We start from the raw sequence: 10,529 nt of genomic DNA on the forward strand, positions 1-10,529 counted from the left end.
TTACCGTATATGGGCAGAAGATCATTGCAACAAATTCTGTGGTTTTTGTGGTGGTATGTTGAAGCTATGTTTAATTATAATAAATACTTTACTGGGATCGGGTTGTATAGAACTTCGTGTCTCTAAATACACCACTATGAATTGTAGTCAACCAAGCAAGCTAACGGTTGTGTATTAAAGTTCAGTATCATGCCACAATCGAAAGTCTAGAAATTAATTTACATATTTAGGGTTCATATTGTAAATGTCTTACCCTTTTTGTGCCCATTCCTTTCATGGTTAAAAACTTTTATTGAAGTTGGTGCCCTTGATGTCTTAATGCCAAATCTAGATTTAGGCCACTGGGCTATGCCCTCGGCCCGGTAGTCTAAAAACCAACTATTTTACTGGGCACACCCAAAAATGCATTAATCTAAACAATGTTCTTTTTGGTGTTTTTAACTCCATCCAAACCGTTTTCCTGGTGCTATGGTCTGAAATGCTACACACGCCAATCATCGTTAATTGGTGCATGAAGTTTTCCCGCAACACTTAATATCTATCATAAATAGTAATAACATCACTTTAGTTGCATTTGGTCACGGTTGACAATTATTTGTGTTGACAATTATTTGTAATTCCTTTTTTTTCAATTTATAGCTAACGTTACCACCCCAGCAATAGAGGGTAAATATCATGTTATAAATTTATATTTAACTGTATTTGGTAGGGTACACATTTTTTACTTTCACCTTCATGTACTGCGTTAACCAACATTTTTTGTTGACACAGCAATAGCTTAAATGATAAAGTGCTTATTTTTTTAGTTATGTGAACACTTTAAATTGAGACAGACATATTATGGTATTTTATATTTCCATAGATGTGTGTGAAGTTTACTCGGGTATCGGCGTTACCGCTAGAAATTCTTTGAGTTCCAACTGTTAACGGGTGAATCTCGGTTTTTGGTACAATTCGAGCTACTAGTCACACTTTCATTGTCAGCCTCTTACATCCAAAACAAATAAAGGCTTTATATTTTAATTCAGTACTCCTTTGTTAGTCCGAAATCTCCGAATTGACGGCATTGCATTCGAGTGACAATAAATTGAGTCTCAAACAGTTCTAAAAACAGATATAGTGCGAGTCCGATTGACCTCTTAGGAGGGGTTGAGATCAAGTAATTCCGATACTTTCAATCGAGTACACCCATAAAGATTGGTTGCAACTTTATCATATTCATTTGACCCATGCCTTATATATTAATCAGATCTTATGATTACCTGATTGGTGCCTTATGGGATTAAGAGAATTGATTTCCTGAACGACCAATCGAGTATCCTCATATGCATATCTCTGAGGAAGCTCAAATTAAATATCTGAACTCATTTTCGCGACGTAATTCAAACAAATATCATTTAGAAATGAGTAAACGGGACAATGAAGCGAACGGGTTAAATAAATACTTATCTTCTAGAACATAATCAAGGATTTGAGATAATTTTTATGTTATATACATTTTCTGTCTATCTATTTCCAGTCCACACTACCATGCAGCCACCAACTGTGAGTGGTAATTGTACAAATACACAGGACGATTGTGATAATTATCTAGATTCAGCATGTGTTGGTGCCTATGCTCCCTGGGCTAGTCAACACTGTGCTTTAAGATGCGGATACTGCCCTGAAGCCGAACCATGTTTCGATAGAGTCGACTTCTGTGCACAGTATACTAGTGAAGTTTGTACGGATGCTAAGTATTTTGTGTGGGCAAGAATCAACTGTAGAAGGCATTGTCGTCTCTGTTACAGTAAGTATACATACATAATTAATTAAATTAAGCACACAACAGTGTAAATTATTAAATAAAGAACTTGCTGAAAAAAACTCGATAGCAGTACCCTTAATATTATTGTGTATAAAGCTTTGTAAAGGAAAGAAAAAGAATAACTCGTCAACAGAATATATCGTTAGAGAGTTGTTTCTTCTGTGTTCATAAATGCTACACGAGATAGGACAATTGCGTCTCCCTCTATCTCTAATATTTATACGGTGTTAGCCGAGATTGTGATTTGGGATTCTTCAGCGTTTATTTTCCATATCAACAGTCGACATTAGTGAGAAATATTTAAGATAAGCGATGCATGTTCCCTAATACCCATTCAGATAAAAATCTGGACCCTGTTTCTCGAAATCTTAACTAAAGATACAATCCAAATTTTAGTAGATACTCCAGTTTTGATTGGCTAAGCACTAAAATCAATCTAATATTATCCAATCAAATTACTAAAATTTGGATTTTATCTTAGTTACAAGTTTGTGAAACAGGCCCCTGAACAATACGAAACAACAGTCGGTGGGTTTTAAATGGCTGCACGTACGCGTGCTTCGATTATACGGGTGTCACCAACACGTGCACTAACATGTTTGTCGGTCTCGTACGATCAGCACAATTACTAGTAATTCCAATGTGAGGGAAATTAAGACAAGTTCGCAAGATACTCAACCACCGCTGGTTCTTTGTATCATCAGTTCACTGGCATGACATCGTGATTTTGAGTCTGTTGTACGTTTCTACACAAGTTGATCCAAAAGCTTTCGGGCAATTATTATCATCTGACATTGGGAATAAGTACTTTCATGCAAGAAAGGGAAGGACATGGGTAATTTCTTCTCGCGGAATGGACATGACAAACGTTGGGATCTGTGCGTTAACAACAACACTCAATACTATATGAAGCGTATTGGACATATATATTGTTAATCATTGTATAATTTCAGACCAGACTAATAACTGGAATGGAACTTACACAGGCGGTAAGATGTATTTATTTACTCGTGAAGGATTATGTCCTGCACATAACCGGTCTGTCACATTAGATATAGTTTATAACCATAGTCAATAAATATTTTTGTATATCTTAAATGGGGTGGTTGGTGGCCGATTGGTTAGCGTGTGCGGGTTGTATAATAAGGTCTGTCATTGAGTCAACTGGCTTGGTTTCGATTCCCCGGTTGTACGTGACAAGGAGTAGGGTGCCTGTCCAAACTCCTGGGTTTTCTGGGGGTCCTCCGGTTTCCTCCCACTGCTAACGACCCCCACGCACAAGCGAATTATTGAAATAAAATTGAACCATATTTTAGTCCCGAAATGACCTAGTTTTTGTCGAGTGGACGTTAATCTCTCGCTCTCTCTCACATGTTTTTCATTTTCTACTATTTCACAATATGTTTACAAATTCTTAAATATGTTGATAAATCTGGAATTTTTAGGAAAGGTGTACAATTATTATTATCTTTTAAATGTTTCATTGATTAAATACCGGATAATCTTATGTTATGTTCACAAATATGGCTTCTCTTAGTGGATTGCTCCTGTGTAAGCATATTCACCGCCCAATCTAGCTGTCTTTATGATTCTTTGTACATAGTTCATTACTACCCAACTCTTATGGCGTCCAGTCCGTTTGATGGTTTCTAAAGGATTATCTCTGATTGTATATAAATATTTGTGTTATATACTCTTCGAAAAAAAAGAAACTCATAGTGACATTTCGTCGTCGGTATACCCTCGCTTTACAACCGTCTCGTTGCAACAGGAACCGCGACTCGTTGCTAAACCAAACTGTTCTCCAGCGTTGCTGTGGCCATACCCTGTGTGTCCGACCCCATTGAAGTCGGATTTGACGGTGTCGGCCTATTTCAAAACAACAGCTCGTAATACGGTTTCACGAAGGCGTCTATGGACTGTCTGGTCTGAGATCCTACGCCGTCCAGGAATTGCTGCTGCAGTAGATGTCGCTATTATGAATCGTTTCCGCAAATAACGTAAGCGGATGTGACGATCCACGTAAAGTGGGGTCACTCTTGTTTGGCCTGAGCTCGGGCGGACTCGTGTTGATCTTCGCTGTCGGTACCTATCCCAGCTGTCTGGTATTTACCTGCTTGTATCTAACCGATGGCGTTGTTGCGTTGATCTTCATTCAGATGTGGAATCACTTGGCTCGTTGAGTGTGCAACTGATTTTGAAACCGAGAATCCCGGGGTTTTAAAGGCTTTAGATTTGGGTTTCAGGCGAAAAGCTTGTGAAGTTGTTAAACTCATGTGTCTTGGTGCATCAAGCGAAAACAAATTTCGGCAGAAAGTGTGACCAGTTACAATTAGTGACCCTACATTTAAAACCAATAATGAATTTCTTTATCCTTACATAATGATATTAAAAACAAGTAAGATTTATGGAAACAACGATCCCGTTCAAATAAAAACATGGTGAAAAATGGACTGTGCGTTTCTTCTTTTTAAGGGTATATATCTTCATTGAACTATGTTGTTATTCTTTGCTTGATAAAGACAGTAGACCCCTATATAGTCGAAACGTCGCTGATTGTGTCTTTTGTTAACTCAAATTAACTGTGAAATCAAAAACAGTAAACTTATTTAAGAGAAGATAACAAACAATTTTAGCAGCAGTATTGACAGTAACGCTGCTTTCCTGGTTACATGCATGTTGATTTTTTTAAGGTCAGATTCCAGGAAAGATACCAACAGGTCTGGAAACAGCAACTACCCAGCTACCATCTACAACAGCTACTCCCCGACCCGTGCCTACAAATGGACATCTTATAGGTGGACAGAATACCTTTATTGTTGAAGGACCACCATCTGCAATAAATGGTAAGCTCATTTGGTGTATTGACTATCTTTGATCTCCAACATTTGATCATAACAACCGAGAAGATTTAAGAGATGTTCTGATATTGTGGTACATGTAAAAGTATTCTCGATTGGTTATGGTCTTAAACTTCCAATTTTACTTTTTGTGAATAACAAAAAATACCAGACATTGCAAATCTAAAATGTGGGACTTTGATTCATATATTATTATTATTAAGCTATAACTTTAATTGACCATAACTGTGTTTATATAGGCACATGCTTGTATAAAGGTAATACATACAACTTGAATGATAAATGGTATGATCAGTGTGATTATGTATGTGAATGTTTTGATGTCAACAGAAATAGAATGATCTGTGCTGACAGGTAAGCAGTTTTTATGAAGTGCAATTAGAAACATGATTATGTTTAGAGTGTTAGAATACAACCTGTATATAGACACCCAGGTAAAAGTGCAATTAGAAACATGATTATGTTAAGAGTGTGAGAGTACAACCTGTATATACCCACACATTCAAAATAAAACGCAAATTAAATCAATAAGAATTTGGAAAAATTCAACTCTACTTTCAATAATTTACGGATATTCAAACAGTTACACTTATTCTGATTTCTTGTTCATAATAATGTTAAGCTTGACTTCTATTTAATAATTAGATGTAGCACAAATATGTGTGCACGGATGCCTGCCTATTTATGGACCCGAACACCCCGTTGACATTAACCGTATCTTGACGACATAAAAACTGCCAACCTTGATCTTTCTCATTTCTTACAGGTGTTCACGATGGACGGTTGAACATATAGATGGTTGTGAGTTGGTTACCGTACCAGGAGAATGTTGCCAAAAACTTGAATGCAGAACATAGCTGTCTTAATTTATAAAATAAAATAGTTGTCAAAATGTACAGATCAAATGAATCTTAGTTCATGCAATACATACCACACTTAATAGCCTAAATTATACAAGAATATAAACGTACGTGTTGCTATTTGGGATAACTGAACAGTCTGAGAGTTAGATCCTCCCTCTAATCGTCGCGAGTGAATAAACTTGATATTTTCAAATACGTTTATCATATTGTTTCAGGCCCACGCCTGATCACACAGCAACCTGCTAATAGGGACTAAGCTAATAGGGTTTTTTGTTAACCCACCCATTAATACGTTGGATTGATGAGACGATAGCTTCGTTTAACAAGCGTTTACAAAACAAGGGAAGCAACCCCAGTAGTCATTCTCTTCCGATTGACTGAAATGTAATATTTATGGTATGTCGTGGCATAGAATAATTATTTGAACATTCCCATGATCTTAATCTTTATAACCACACAAAGCTTAAGAAAAATAGTTAATACATGTAATTATAAGTCTTGATCCATATAATTTAAACAAGCCATATGTGCAGCAGTTCGTAGGTCTCAGAAACCAACAAGAAATTGACGCGGTCCTAAAAAAGGATCATGTTGATATTAATTATTCTAGTAATTTTCACTGAATCATTGTACATGAAGAGTTTTGGATGTAGCTGTGGGTGTAGTGCTTTCATATAGTATAGCCAACTCGAACGTATGGTCATATGTCAATGATCTTTTTTGTTTAAACCCAAATGTGGTCTTGAATCCTCGTGGTAAGTCTATAGAACTTATTGTAACGTTACCTTATTCGTTACAGTATTTTACGAAACTCCGGCTGAGGTAACAAAACCACGAAACGGACAGTTCCCGCAACATTGCATCACGTCTACACACAAAGAAGGGGCTGGATGGCCAAATGGTTAGCACGTACGCGCTGTATCATACGGTCTGTCGTTGTGTCAACTGGCGTGGTTTCGATTCCCCGGTCGACGTGACAAGGAGTAGAGTCGCCTGTGTAATCTCGTAGGGTTTCGTATACAGGGGGCTATACATAATTATATATCACTGTGATGGGTTTTAAGCCTTCAGAGGCACTTGACTGAATTACCAATAAACCACGAATCATAAATAATAAATGACAAATCACCAAAATCTGGTACATTTTATGAATGTTTAACAGAAGTGCAGGTCTTTATATTAAACGGTATTATATTCCATGTGGATCAATGGTCGTGTGTTATACGTTTGTTGTTTTGGGTTTTACGCGTGGAATTCTTAAAGGTAATTATGCATGAACAAGATTATTAATACATTTTAGCCATCAAACGAAGAGCTAAAATCAATTTTACATAAAACAAACAGGATATAATTTGTAATACGATCGCATTTTCTAGTTTGCCTTCACCATTTAAAAAAAGAATCATAGAATTAAACGTGCTGTTGTATTACCCAAGGAATAATAGTTACTGATTTTACCAATAATTCGTCTTATAAAAATAACAAAGTTTACATACATTTGACTGAAATATTCTCTCGTCTGTATTTCACTTTCATAGATTCCTCCAATATGTCGTACTGACGCAACAAAATGTGTTTGAATATTACCAGTTACAATAGTCATTAAGTGTTTTTAACATCATACCCACAGCCTCATCGGCTTAGAGGCTAGGGTGAAGACATCATTTGTAGTTCGTAGAAATCAGAGAGATTTTAAGAGAGGGAGATCATCATGTAGACTTAGAAAGAAGAGCGTAACGCCGCAAAACCCAAGCTTATAGGGGACAGAGAACTTATATTTAGCTTATATTAATATCTTGTGTGTGTAGTATTTTGTATATAACCGTTGTATTATGAATGTTATAAAGATATAAAAAAACATGCATTTAGTTAAACCAACAAAGTGTTCCAGAATCAATTGATCCTTGAAGTGAAGTTGCAAAAGATAAACAACAGATATCAAATCAAGGGAATGGATCCAGGAGCCAGCTGTAAGCGTCCACAGCGCTGCGTACAGTCTTATACCTGTAATGATACAGGCTTCACTAAAAATGAAAAAACAGTAACAAGAAAGACGTAACTTGAGATCAATAACATAAACCAAACAGAACAATGGTGACAATAATTATTAGAATAGCAAAGCATCAAAAACGTTCAGAATATTGTCCTGCTCCAAAGCCATCATTTCCAGGCCGTGATCAATATTCTCGCTCGCCAGTCAAAGTTCGGCTACACCATATGGACAATACACGTCGCTGCAAATAACTGACAGACTTGGATACCAACTATGATTGTCCAAAACGATGTTTAATAAATGATGCGGTAAATTTGCGTTATTTTATCATTCTTGGATTTTTGGAGTACGAACCTTTCCTCATTCCATACACGGAATGCTTTTTTTCAATTTAATTGCCATATATTGTGCAGATTAATTGTCCCGATCCTCTTTTAGCTATCTCACAGTGTAACAAGTCTGTGTGTGAATCATAGCATTATATAAACGCCTATCCAGGATCTTGATCGGCCGTTCTGGGGCTTATCTCGAATCTGAATTTCCTTTTTTTGCATAATATGTTGTTATCTCCCTTGGTCCATAGTTGTGTGCCCTTGTGGGTAACATCAACATTATATTTAGTAACCGAAATCTGTAGTTGGCTTGTCTGTGATATCACCCAAGGTGGAAGAGGACGTAAAGCCCCACGAACGAATGAACGATCTGCATTTGGCCTGGCCTATTCTGACAGCGAATGTTCAGCACATATTTGGCCGAATTACATCAACAAGATCCTTGATTGTAATGATAATTAAGAAACTCTTTCGACTTTTCAGAATGTTAAAGACATAGAATGTTAAACTTTGGACTAGGCGAGCCTTACAGCCTTATTGTGTAGTTCCTAAAGATGCAGAACACTAGGCCTGCGTCGACGGTGGATAATAACATCGGATGTTAGCAGTGGTTTTAAGTTTACTACTATTGCTTATCATTCCATACAGTGAAGTGCCCAATTCTCCACTTTTAGATATTTAGAAAAGACAATCTGAAATGCAACAAAAGTAGCGAACCAAGTGAAGATAGCAGCCATGGAAATCGTGAATTCTAAGAAACTAAGCATTCAGATAATTTTCAATACTACTATCAGGGTCTATCATATGTCTTAATTAAGACACTTCTATTCATAGATCTGAACAGGTCTGATGCGAACCAAAAACGAACTCATTCAAAATCCTCAACAGATATTTCAAGTGGAGGGTCCACAACTGTGTTACAGCCTGCTTATAAACTTTTTGCGTAAACGTGGGTGGCTATTTTGACTGTAAATCACGGTTCATTTTCTATGAAATTTAAACTCAAACCTAATTTGGTGGAACTGTGATTTACATGAACAGTATTTAAATCAAACACCTAATTTGGTGTAACGGTTATTTGCATGAACAGTATTTAAATCTCTATTGGGTATACAAGCTAACACGAGATTTACATGAACAGTATTTAAATCAAACACCTAATTTGGTGTAACGGTTATTTGCATGAACAGTATTTAAATCTCTATTGGGTATACAAGCTAACACGAGATTTGTTGTACACCCAGGGCCCATAATCCAATACTTGCCAATATCAACAGGAACGGAGTTCGTTGGGATATAAACATATGTTTTAAATTGGAAAAAATTGTGACCTGAAGAGGGGGGGGGGGGTAACCTTCGTATTACACTATTTGCTTAAAAGGGAGCAGTCATTATGACAGCAGACATTTCAACATTTGTACACTAAAATTAACATTTGTATTTTAAAATCAATATTTGTTTTACAAGTCAGACATTTGTCATATCACATTTGTAAAATGGATTTTTGTTTAACATATAACAAGATAAAATTTATTTTAGAAAATCAAAAAATTAGCCTATATTTGCATTACATCAGAGAAATACAACGAAAAACAAATTTCGAACAACAAATTTCCAAATACAAATCTCCAAATACAAATTTTGCAAAATATTTCTCGTAAAACATTTCTCGAAATTCATCGAACCAGGACATTATGATATGAGCGAAAATCAACCTGGCATACAATAAGTCACCGTACAGTAATGGGTTCGTTCATTTCAGGAGTTTTACGTCCACTTCCACCTAAGGTGATATCGTAGACAAATGGGGAATCGAGCAGGTATATATACAATGAACGCGACTCTTTGAAATCACGTGTGTAGGCTAATCGGGCCGGGTCTTCGATAAAGAAAATAAATTGAAAGTAGTTTATTTTCAGAAATTAGGTTATTTCCTGATAGCGACATATTTCTTTGCTCAAAGAAAGAGTGTTTTATCTCTTCTAAATCTTGTAATCATGAATGTGCCAGGGAATAAGTAATGAAGGGATACAAAAATACTTACATGACAACCCGTATTTTAAGTTTTAAATAACCCCCCCCCTCCCCCCCCCCCCACACACACACACAAAATATTTGGCGTCACCCAACTGTAATACCCTGTTCCAGCAATGTAAATTTAAATCTGCCAAAATATAATTTACATTTCTGAAACGGTATTCTGTGTGATATCTGGAATTTAAAGTAATAAAAAAAACTGATCTAAATAAGAAACACTCGATATCCGTTCATATACTGCTGGAAATTATGTTTATTGCTTGCTGCAAAATTTAAATTATTTTCTGGCACATTTATATTTACAAACCTTGAAAAAGAACAAATTTGAACGGCACTAACCTGTATTGAATGAGGAGTGGAGATAGGGTGTTATTTAACGTCAAAATACGTGCAACATAAAATACAAGATATTGGGATGCATGCCATTAAAGACGTCAAAATACATTTTCAAAATTGTTAAAGATTTCTGACACATTCATATTTACGTAACTTGTTAAAGCAGATATAATTTGGATCATCTGAGCTCTGTTTAGTCAGGGGGTTATTTAAAAGTCAAAATCCAGTTATTGTATAGTGCTTTACCGGAAAGTGTATTTCACTGGTATATTCATGATTACATGATTTACAAGAGATATA

General features: G+C 36.1%; 1 long non-coding RNA gene across 1 annotated transcript; it reads left to right on the top strand.

The window, feature by feature from the left end:
- Window positions 1-1,718: 1,718 nt before the first annotated feature.
- LOC130012250 (uncharacterized) lies at window positions 1,719-4,634 on the top strand. The gene is made up of 3 exons (XR_008787636.1): window positions 1,719-1,789; window positions 2,761-2,796; window positions 4,501-4,634. It is a non-coding gene; the product is annotated as an uncharacterized LOC130012250 (long non-coding RNA).
- The last annotated feature ends 5,895 nt before the right edge of the window (window positions 4,635-10,529 follow it).

Source organism: Patella vulgata, chromosome 3 (assembly GCF_932274485.2).
Source record: "Patella vulgata chromosome 3, xgPatVulg1.2, whole genome shotgun sequence".
Taxonomy (NCBI): domain Eukaryota; kingdom Metazoa; phylum Mollusca; class Gastropoda; family Patellidae; genus Patella; species Patella vulgata.